This window comes from Oncorhynchus keta, unplaced genomic scaffold (genome assembly GCF_023373465.1).
Source record: "Oncorhynchus keta strain PuntledgeMale-10-30-2019 unplaced genomic scaffold, Oket_V2 Un_contig_30172_pilon_pilon, whole genome shotgun sequence".
Lineage (NCBI taxonomy): Eukaryota > Metazoa > Chordata > Actinopteri > Salmoniformes > Salmonidae > Oncorhynchus > Oncorhynchus keta.
In genome coordinates, this window is record NW_026286931.1 from 1 (window position 1) to 12,272 (window position 12,272).

Here is a 12,272-nt window from a genome sequence, read left to right on the forward strand (position 1 = left end):
TTTAGTGAATCTGCCAGATCAGAGGCAGTAGGGATGACCAGGGATGTTCTCTGTTTAGTGAATCTGCCAGATCAGAGGCAGTAGGGATGACCAGGGATGTTCTCTGTTTAGTGAGTCCTCCAGATCAGAGGCAGTAGGGATGACCAGGGATGTTCTCTGTTTAGTGAGTCCTCCAGATCAGAGGCAGTAGGGATGACCAGGGATGTTCTCTGTTTAGTGAGTCCTCCAGATCAGAGGCAGTAGGGATGACCAGGGATGTTCTCTGTTTAGTGAGTCCTCCAGATCAGAGGCAGGAGGGATGACCAGGGACGTTCTCTGTTTAGTGAGTCCTCCAGATCAGAGGCAGTAGGGATGACCAGGGATGTTCTCTGTTTAGTGAATCTGCCAGATCAGAGGCAGTAGGGATGACCAGGGATGTTCACTGTTTAGTGAGTCCTCAGATCAGAGGCAGTAGGGATGGCCAGGGCTGTTCTCTGTGTAGTGAGTCCTCCAGATCAGAGGCAGTAGGGATGACCAGGGATGATCTCTGTTTAGTGAGTCCTCCTGATCAGAGGCAGTAGGGATGACCAGGGATGTTCTCTGTTTAGTGAGTCCTCCAGATCAGAGGCAGTAGGGATGACCAGGGATGTTCTCTGTTTATTGAGTCCTCCAGATCAGAGGCAGTAGGGATGGCCAGGATGTTATCTGTGTAGTGAGTCCTCCAGATCAGAGGCAGTAGGGATGACCAGGGATGTTCTCTGTTTAGTGAGTCCTCCAGATCAGAGGCAGTAGGGATGACCAGGGATGTTCTCTGTTTAGTGAGTCCTCCAGATCAGAGGCAGTAGGAATGACCAGGGACGTTCTCTGTTTAGTGAGTCCTCCAGATCAGAGGCAGTAGGGATGACCAGGGACGTTCTCTGTTTAGTGAGTCCTCCAGATCAGAGGCAGTAGATGACCAGCGATGTTCTCTGTTTAGTGAGTCCTCCAGATCAGAGGTAGTAGGGATGACTAAGCATTGGAAAATACTTTTGGGTGTCAGGGAAAATTAATGGAGTAAAACGTTAATTATTTTCTTTGGGAATGTAGTGAAGTAAAAAATAGTGGAGTACAGATACCGCCCCAAAAAAATGACTTAAGTAGTACTTTGAAGTATTTTTACTGAAGTACTTTACACACACACACACACACACACACACACACACACACACACACACACACACACACACACACACACACACACACACACACACACACACACACAATTTATAGGAGACTTCTAACAACATCATATATATTTTTAAAGCTACTGTTTAATTACTGGGGTCTTAATGAAACACATGTGTCTGACACACACACACACACACACACACACACACACACACACACACACACACACACACACACACACACACACACACACACACACACACACGGTCAGACTGTATGTCTGTTGGTGAAGAGAGAGACAGAGACAGAGAGAAGGGGTCTATATGATTTAACCCATTGTCTGGATCTTCTGGGTTTAGAAGCTTCTGTTGTCCCCAATGTTCCCTTTAAGCTGTGCACATCCACAGCCCCGTGCAGAGAAACACGAGATTGAACTTCATCAACGTTCTAGAGTTTTCCCCCTTTAGGTAACACTATCAACGTTCTAGAGTTTTCCCCCTTTAGGTAACACTATCAATGTTCTAGAGTTTTCCCCCTTTAGGTAACACTATCAATGTTCTAGAGTTTTCCCCTTTAGGTAACACTATCAACGTTCTAGAGTTTTCCTTTTCGGTAACACTATCAACGTTCTAGAGTTTTCCCCTTTAGGTAACACTATCAACGTTCTAGAGTTTTCCTTTTCGGTAACACTATCAACGTTCTAGAGTTTTCCCTTTTCGGTAACACTAAACGTTCTAGAGTTTTCCTTTTCGGTAACACTATCAACGTTCTAGAGTTTTCCCCTTTAGGTAACACTATCAACGTTCTAGAGTTTTCCCCTTTAGGTAACACTATCAACGTTCTAGAGTTTTCCCCTTTAGGTAACACTATCAACGTTCTAGAGTTTTCCCTTTAGGTAACACTATCAACGTTCTAGAGTTTTCCCTTTTCGGTAACACTATCAACGTTCTAGAGTTTTCCCCTTTAGGTAACACTATCAACGTTCTAGAGTTTTCCCCTTTAGGTAACACTATCAACGTTCTAGAGTTTTCCCCTTTAGGTAACACTATCAACGTTCTAGAGTTTTCCCCTTTAGATAACACTATCAACGTTCTAGAGTTTTCCCCTTTAGGTAACACTATCAACGTTCTAGAGTTTTCCTTTTCGGTAACACTATCAACGTTCTAGAGTTTTCCCCTTTAGGTAACACTATCAACGTTCTAGAGTTTTCCCCTTTAGGTAACACTATCAACGTTCTAGAGTTTTCCTTTTCGGTAACACTATCAACGTTCTAGAGTTTTCCCCTTTAGGTAACACTATCAACGTTCTAGAGTTTTCCCTTTAGGTAACACTATCAACGTTCTAGAGTTTTCCCCTTTAGGTAACACTATCAACGTTCTAGAGTTTTCCCCTTTAGGTAATCGTATCAACGTTCTAGAGTTTCCCCCTTTAGGTAACACTATCAACGTTCTAGAGTTTTCCCTTTTCGGTAACACTATCAACGTTCTAGAGTTTTCCCCTTTAGGTAACACTATCAACGTTCTAGAGTTTTCCTTTTCGGTAACACTATCAACGTTCTAGAGTTTTCCCCTTTAGGTAACATTATCAACGTTCTAGAGTTTTCCCCTTTAGGTAACACTATCAACGTTCTAGAGTTTTCCCCTTTAGGTAACACTATCAACGTTCTAGAGTTTTCCCCTTTAGGTAACACTATCAACGTTCTAGAGTTTTCCTTTTCGGTAACACTATCAACGTTCTAGAGTTTTCCCTTTAGGTAACACTATCAACGTTCTAGAGTTTTCCCCTTTAGGTAATCGTATCAACGTTCTAGAGTTTTCCCCTTTAGGTAACACTATCAACGTTCTAGAGTTTTCCCCTTTAGGTAACACTATCAACGTTCTAGAGTTTTCCCCCTTTAGGTAACACTATCAACGTTCTAGAGTTTTCCCCTTTAGGTAACACTATCAACGTTCTAGAGTTTTCCTTTTCGGTAACACTATCAACGTTCTAGAGTTTTCCCCTTTAGGTAACACTATCAACGTTCTAGAGTTTTCCCTTTAGGTAACACTATCAACGTTCTAGAGTTTTCCTCTTTAGGTAACACTATCAACGTTCTAGAGTTTTCCCCTTTAGGTAACACTATCAACGTTCTAGAGTTTTCCCTTTTCGGTAACACTATCAACGTTCTAGAGTTTTCCCCTTTAGGTAACACTATCAACGTTCTAGAGTTTTCCCCTTTAGGTAATCGTATCAACGTTCTAGAGTTTTCCCCTTTAGGTAACACTATCAACGTTCTAGAGTTTTCCCCTTTAGGTAACACTATCAACGTTCTAGAGTTTTCCCTTTTCGGTAACACTATCAACGTTCTAGAGTTTTCCCCTTTAGGTAACACTATCAACGTTCTAGAGTTTTCCCCTTTAGGTAACACTATCAACGTTCTAGAGTTTTCCCCTTTAGGTAACACTATCAACGTTCTAGAGTTTTCCCCTTTAGGTAACACTATCAACGTTCTAGAGTTTTACCTTTTCGGTAACACTATCAACGTTCTAGAGTTTTCCCCTTTAGGTAACACTATCAACGTTCTAGAGTTTTCCCCTTTAGGTAATCATATCAACGTTCTAGAGTTTTCCCCTTTAGGTAACACTATCAACGTTCTAGAGTTTTCCTTTTCGGTAACACTATCAACGTTCTAGAGTTTTCCCCTTTAGGTAACACTATCAACGTTCTAGAGTTTTCCCTTTTCGGTAACACTATCAACGTTCTAGAGTTTTCCCCTTTAGGTAACACTATCAACGTTCTAGAGTTTTCCCCTTTAGGTAACACTATCAACGTTCTAGAGTTTTCCCCTTTAGGTAACACTATCAACGTTCTAGAGTTTTCCCCTTTAGGTAACACTATCAACGTTCTAGAGTTTTCCCTTTTTGGTAACACTATCAACGTTCTAGAGTTTTCCCCTTTAGGTAACACTATCAACGTTCTAGAGTTTCCCCCTTTAGGTTACACTATCAACGTTCTAGAGTTTTCCCCTTTAGGTAACACTATCAACGTTCTAGAGTTTTCCCTTTAGGTAACACTATCAACGTTCTAGAGTTTTCCCTTTTCGGTAACACTATCAACGTTCTAGAGTTTTCCCCCTTTAGGTAACACTATCAACGTTCTAGAGTTTTCCCTTTTCGGTAACACTATCAACGTTCTAGAGTTTTCCCCTTTAGGTAACACTATCAACGTTCTAGAGTTTTCCCCTTTAGGTAACACTATCAACGTTCTAGAGTTTTCCCCTTTAGGTAACACTATCAACGTTCTAGAGTTTTCCCCTTTAGGTAACACTATCAACGTTCTAGAGTTTTCCTTTTCGGTAACACTATCAACGTTCTAGAGTTTTCCCCTTTAGGTAACACTATCAACGTTCTAGAGTTTTCCCTTTTCGGTAACACTATCAACGTTCTAGAGTTTTCCCCTTTAGGTAACACTATCAACGTTCTAGAGTTTTCCCTTTTCGGTAACACTATCAACGTTCTAGAGTTTTCCCCTTTAGGTAACACTATCAACGTTCTAGAGTTTTCCCTTTTCGGTAACACTATCAACGTTCTAGAGTTTTCCCCTTTAGGTAACACTATCAACGTTCTAGAGTTTTCCCTTTTCGGTAACACTATCAACGTTCTAGAGTTTTCCCCTTTAGGTAACACTATCAACGTTCTAGAGTTTTCCCCTTTAGGTAACACTATCAACGTTCTAGAGTTTTCCCCTTTAGGTAACACTATCAACTTTCTAGAGTTTTCCCCTTTAGGTAACACTATCAATGTTCTAGAGTTTTCCCTTTTCGGTAACACTATCAACGTTCTAGAGTTTTCCCCTTTAGGTAACACTATCAACGTTCTAGAGTTTTCCCTTTAGGTAACACTATCAACGTTCTAGAGTTTTCCCCTTTAGGTAACACTATCAACGTTCTAGAGTTTTCCCCTTTAGGTAACACTATCAACGTTCTAGAGTTTTCCTTTTCGGTAACACTATCAACGTTCTAGAGTTTTCCCCTTTAGGTAACACTATCAACGTTCTAGAGTTTTCCCTTTTCGGTAACACTATCAACGTTCTAGAGTTTTCCCCTTTAGGTAACACTATCAACGTTCTAGAGTTTTCCCCTTTAGGTAATCGTATCAACGTTCTAGAGTTTTCCCCTTTAGGTAACACTATCAACGTTCTAGAGTTTTCCCCTTTAGGTAACACTATCAACGTTCTAGAGTTTTCCCTTTTCGGTAACACTATCAACGTTCTAGAGTTTTCCCCTTTAGGTAACACTATCAACGTTCTAGAGTTTTCCCCTTTAGGTAATCGTATCAACGTTCTAGAGTTTTCCCCTTCAGGTAACACTATCAACATTCTAGAGTTTTCCCTTTTCGGTAACACTATCAACGTTCTAGAGTTTTCCCCTTTAGGTAACACTATCAACGTTCTAGAGTTTTCCTTTTCGGTAACACTATCAACGTTCTAGAGTTTTCCCTTTAGGTAACACTATCAACGTTCTAGAGTTTTCCCCTTTAGGTAACACTATCAACGTTCTAGAGTTTTCCCCTTTAGGTAACACTATCAACGTTCTAGAGTTTTCCCCTTTAGGTAATCGTATCAACGTTCTAGAGTTTTCCCCTTTAGGTAACACTATCAACGTTCTAGAGTTTTCCTTTTCGGTAACACTATCAACGTTCTAGAGTTTTCCCCTTTAGGTAACACTATCAACGTTCTAGAGTTTTCCCTTTTCGGTAACACTATCAACGTTCTAGAGTTTTCCCCTTTAGGTAACACTATCAACGTTCTAGAGTTTTCCCCTTTAGGTAACACTATCAACGTTCTAGAGTTTTCCCCTTTAGGTAACACTATCAACGTTCTAGAGTTTTCCCCTTTAGGTAACACTATCAACGTTCTAGAGTTTTCCCTTTTCGGTAACACTATCAACGTTCTAGAGTTTTCCCCTTTAGGTAACACTATCAACGTTCTAGAGTTTTCCCCTTTAGGTAATCGTATCAACGTTCTAGAGTTTTCCCCTTTAGGTAACACTATCAACGTTCTAGAGTTTTCCCCTTTAGGTAACACTATCAACGTTCTAGAGTTTTCCCCCTTTAGGTAACACTATCAACGTTCTAGAGTTTTCACCTTTAGGTAACACTATCAATGTTTTAGAGTTTTCCCCTTTAGGTAACACTATCAATGTTCTAGAGTTTTCCCCTTTAGGTAACACTATCAAAGTTCTAGAGTTTTCCCCTTTAGGTAACACTATCAACGTTCTAGAGTTTCCCCCTTTAGGTAACACTATCAACGTTCTAGAGTTTCCCCTCTTTAGGTAACACTATCAACGTTCTAGAGTTTCCCCTCTTTAGGTAACACTATCAACGTTCTAGAGTTTCCCTCTTTAGGTAACACTATCAACGTTCTAGAGTTTCCCTCTTTAGGTAACACTATCAACGTTCTAGAGTTTCCCCTCTTTAGGTAACACTATCAACGTTCTAGAGTTTCCCCTCTTTAGGTAACACTATCAACGTTCTAGAGTTTCCCCCCTTTAGGTAACACTATCAACGTTCTAGAGTTTCCCCCCTTTAGGTAACACTGTCAACGTTCTAGAGTTTTCCCCTTTAGGTAACACTATCAACGTTCTAGAGTTTTCCCCCTTTAGGTAACACTATCAACGTTCTAGAGTTTTCCCCTTTAGGTAACACTATCAACGTTCTAGAGTTTTCCCCCTTTAGGTAACACTATCAACGTTCTAGAGTTTCCCCCCTTTAGGTAACACTATCAACGTTCTAGAGTTTCCCCCCTTTAGGTAACACTATCAACGTTCTAGAGTTTTCCCCTTTAGGTAACACTATCAACATTTCCCTTTACTGTGGGAATTGCGATCGAGTCAACTCAATATTAGCCACTTTTAATGCAACATCCCAAAAGAAAACAATCTATGCAAGACTTTTGTTGTACGCGGAACGCATTGGAGTAGGATTCTATTGCATTGAAATGCACCACTCTACACAGACCTGTGCGACATAACCAATCAGAGCTGCAGTAGGCCTATATGCAAATAGGCCATTGCCGTATATGGATCTGTGTCATTCACTTTGAACTGGACTGTGTTTACAGCATGAGCATTCTTGAGTAGATGCGCTTGTTTTGAGTTCAAAGTGAGAGCTGCATGTAGCCACATGGGCACATTTTGTTCATATCCTTTCCTAATTAGGGAGTTATTAGCCCAGTTATAGATCAATTGTAGTGATTGCTTCCTACAAGAGCACAAAACGTGTACATTTCTAGACATCTTTGAAAAGCGAGTAAAGATGGTTTTTTTGTCTTAAAGGGGCAGTGTTGTATTTTGAGACAGGCTTGATTAAGCTCAGTAGCCAATAGGCAGAGGGAAGCATCATGTGTCTGATTCTCTGTCATAATGATATGGGAATAAAAATGCAATTTATTTTGTAAAGTGGTTTTCTTGCATCAAACAACGCAACATTTTCAGTCACCTTGTCTGATAAACACGTGGAATAGTAGGTTAATGTCAGGCCCTGCTGCGCCACTTGTGTAACGGCGTTCTTCGTTTGTTGAAAGAGAGTCGGACCGAAATGCAGCGTGGTGGTTACTCATGTCTTTAATGAATGAAATGACGATACATGAAAAATAACATAATAACAAAAACAACATTACAGCCCCTATCTGGTGAAACTACACAGAGACAGGAACAATCACCCACCAAATACACAGTGAAACCAGGCTACCTAAATACGGTTCCCCATCAGAGACAACGAGAATCACCTGACTCTGATTGAGAACCGCCTCAGGCAGCCATAGCCTATACTAGACACACCCATAATCAGCCACAATCCCAATGCCTACAAAAACCCCAATACGACCATACAATAAACCCATGTCACACCCTGGCCTGAACAAATAATTAAAGAAAACACAAAATACTAAGACCAAGGCGTGACAACTTGGAGCCCAAAACGGGTACCACCTCAGTGTTTACAGTAAACGCAGGCTGGAAGTTGCACAGAATTTATGGTCAGATTTTCTAAATGGAGGGCGAGGGAGAGCATTGTGCGTGTCTCTGTGTGGAGTAAAGGTGGTCTAGAGGGGTTTTTTTTCTCACTTTGGTTGCACATTTTAATATGCTGATATAAATGTGTTAAAACTGATTTAAGTTTGCCTGCATTAAAGTCCCCGGCCACTAGGAGCGCCACCTCTGGATGAGCGTTTTCCTGGTTTGCTTATGGCAGAATACAGTTCATTGAGTGCGGTTGAAGGTTGAAGTGACAAAACCTCGCAGCATTTTCACAACGTTCAAGTTTGCACTCAGCAGACCTGACATTTGAGGGAACGTTGTTTGTAACATAGAATAGAATCTTCTGGGTTAGCTAAATACGCTTCTATTGTAACATAGAATAGACTCCTCTGGGTTAGCTAAATACGCTTCTATTGTAATATAATAATAATAATAATAATATATGCCATTTAGCAGACGCTTTTATCCAAAGCGACTTACAGTCATGTGTGCATACATTCTACGTATGGGTGGTCCCGGGATCGAACCCACTACCCTGGCGTTACAAGCGCCATGCTCTACCAACTGAGCTACAGGACCACCTATGTAACATAGAATAGACTCTTCTGGGTTAGCTAAATACGCTTCTATTGTAACAGAATAGATTCTTCTGGGTTAGCTAAATACGCTTCTATTGTAACATAGAATAGACTCCTCTGGGTTAGCTAAATACGCTTCTATTGTAACATAGAATAGACTCTTCTGGGTTAGCTAAATACGCTTCTATTGTAACATAGAATAGACTCTTCTGGGTTAGCTAAATACGCTTCTATTGTAACATAGAATAGACTCCTCTGGGTTAGCTAAATACGCTTCTATTGTAACATAGAATAGACTCTTCTGGGTTAGCTAAATACGCTTCTATTGTAACATAGAATAGACTCTCCTGGGTTAGCTAAATACGCTTCTATTGTAACATAGAATAGACTCCTCTGGGTTAGCTAAATACGCTTCTATTGTAACATAGAATAGACTCTTCTGGGTTAGCTAAATACGCTTCTATTGTAACATAGAATAGACTCCTCTGGGTTAGCTAAATACGCTTCTATTGTAACATAGAATAGACTCCTCTGGGTTAGCTAAATACGCTTCTATTGTAACATAGTATAGACTCCTCTGGGTTAGCTAAATACGCTTCTATTGTAACATAGTATAGACTCTTCTGGGTTAGCTAAATACGCTTCTATTGTAACATAGAATAGACTCTTCTGGGTTAGCTAAATACGCTTCTATTGTAACATAGTATAGACTCTTCTGGGTTAGCTAAATACGCTTCTATTGTAACATAGAATAGACTCCTCTGGGTTAGCTAAATACGCTTCTATTGCAACATAGAATAGACTCCTCTGGGTTAGCTAAATACGCTTCTATTGTAACATAGAATAGACTCCTCTGGGTTAGCTAAATACGCTTCTATTGTAACATAGTATAGACTCCTCTGGGTTAGCTAAATACGCTTCTATTGTAACATAGAATAGACTCCTCTGGGTTAGCTAAATACGCTTCTATTGTAACATAGAATAGACTCCTCTGGGTTAGCTAAATACGCTTCTATTGTAACATAGAATAGACTCTTCTGGGTTAGCTAAATACGCTTCTATTGTAACATAGAATAGACTCTTCTGGGTTAGCTAAATACGCTTCTATTGTAACATAGAATAGACTCCTCTGGGTTAGCTAAATACGCTTCTATTGTAACATAGAATAGACTCTTCTGGGTTAGCTAAATACGCTTCTATTGTAACATAGAATAGACTCTTCTGGGTTAGCTAAATACGCTTCTATTGTAACATAGAATAGACTCTTCTGGGTTAGCTAAATACGCTTCTATTGTAACATAGAATAGACTCTTCTGGGTTAGCTAAATACGCTTCTATTGTAACATAGAATAGACTCTTCTGGGTTAGCTAAATACGCTTCTATTGTAACATAGAATAGACTCTTCTGGGTTAGCTAAATACGCTTCTATTGTAACATAGTATAGACTCTTCTGGGTTAGCTAAATACGCTTCTATTGTAACATAGAATAGACTCCTCTGGGTTAGCTAAATACGCTTCTATTGTAACATAGAATAGACTCCTCTGGGTTAGCTAAATACGCTTCTATTGTAACATAGAATAGACTCCTCTGGGTTAGCTAAATACGCTTCTATTGTAACATAGTATAGACTCCTCTGGGTTAGCTAAATACGCTTCTATTGTAACATAGAATAGACTCCTCTGGGTTAGCTAAATACGCTTCTATTGTAACATAGAATAGACTCCTCTGGGTTAGCTAAATACGCTTCTATTGTAACATAGAATAGACTCTTCTGGGTTAGCTAAATACGCTTCTATTGTAACATAGAATAGACTCTTCTGGGTTAGCTAAATACGCTTCTATTGTAACATAGAATAGACTCCTCTGGGTTAGCTAAATACGCTTCTATTGTAACATAGAATAGACTCTTCTGGGTTAGCTAAATACGCTTCTATTGTAACATAGAATAGACTCTTCTGGGTTAGCTAAATACGCTTCTATTGTAACATAGAATAGACTCTTCTGGGTTAGCTAAATACGCTTCTATTGTAACATAGAATAGACTCTTCTGGGTTAGCTAAATACGCTTCTATTGTAACATAGAATAGACTCTTCTGGGTTAGCTAAATACGCTTCTATTGTAACATAGAATAGACTCTTCTGGGTTAGCTAAATACGCTTCTATTGTAACATAGAATAGACTCTTCTGGGTTAGCTAAATACGCTTCTATTGTAACATAGAATAGACTCCTCTGGGTTAGCTAAATACGCTTCTATTGTAACATAGAATAGACTCCTCTGGGTTAGCTAAATACGCTTCTATTGTAACATAGAATAGACTCCTCTGGGTTAGCTAAATACGCTTCTATTGTAACATAGAATAGACTCCTCTGGGTTAGCTAAATACGCTTCTATTGTAACATAGAATAGACTCTTCTGGGTTAGCTAAATACGCTTCTATTGTAACATAGAATAGACTCTTCTGGGTTAGCTAAATACGCTTCTATTGTAACATAGAATAGACTCCTCTGGGTTAGCTAAATACGCTTCTATTGTAACATAGAATAGACTCTTCTGGGTTAGCTAAATACGCTTCTATTGTAACATAGAATAGACTCTTCTGGGTTAGCTAAATATGCTTCTATTGTAACATAGAATAGACTCTTCTGGGTTAGCTAAATACGCTTCTATTGTAACATAGAATAGACTCTTCTGGGTTAGCTAAATACGCTTCTATTGTAACATAGAATAGACTCTTCTGGGTTAGCTAAATACGCTTCTATTGTAACATAGAATAGACTCCTCTGGGTTAGCTAAATACGCTTCTATTGTAACATAGAATAGACTCCTCTGGAGTTAGCTAAATACGCTTCTATTGTAACATAGAATAGACTCTTCTGGGTTAGCTAAATACACTTCTATTGTAACATAGAATAGACTCTTCTGGGTTAGCTAAATACGCTTCTATTGTAACATAGAATAGACACTTCTGGGTTAGCTAAATACGCTTCTATTGTAACATAGAATAGACTCTTCTGGGTTAACAAAATAAGGTTCTGTTTCCAATAATGTGTGTGTAGCATGTGAAAGACCTAAGAGCTGTGTGAGTACCAGTAGATAGATACATACACTGTAATACTGGTTGTAGATAGATACACTGTAACACTGGTTGTAGATAGATACACTGTAATACTGGTTGTAGATAGATACACTGTAATACTGGTTGTAGATAGATACACTGTAACACTGGTTGTAGATAGATACACTGTAATACTGGTTGTAGATAGATACACTGTAACACTGGTTGTAGATAGATACACTGTAATACTGGTTGTAGATAGATACACTGTATCACTGGTTGTAGATAGATACACTGTAACACTGGTTGTAGATAGATACACTGTATCACTGGTTGTAGATAGATACACTGTAACACTGGTTGTAGATAGATACACTGTAACACTGGTTGTAGATAGATACACTGTAATACTGGTTGTAGATAGATACACTGTAATACTGGTTGTAGATAGACACACTGTAATACTGGTTGTA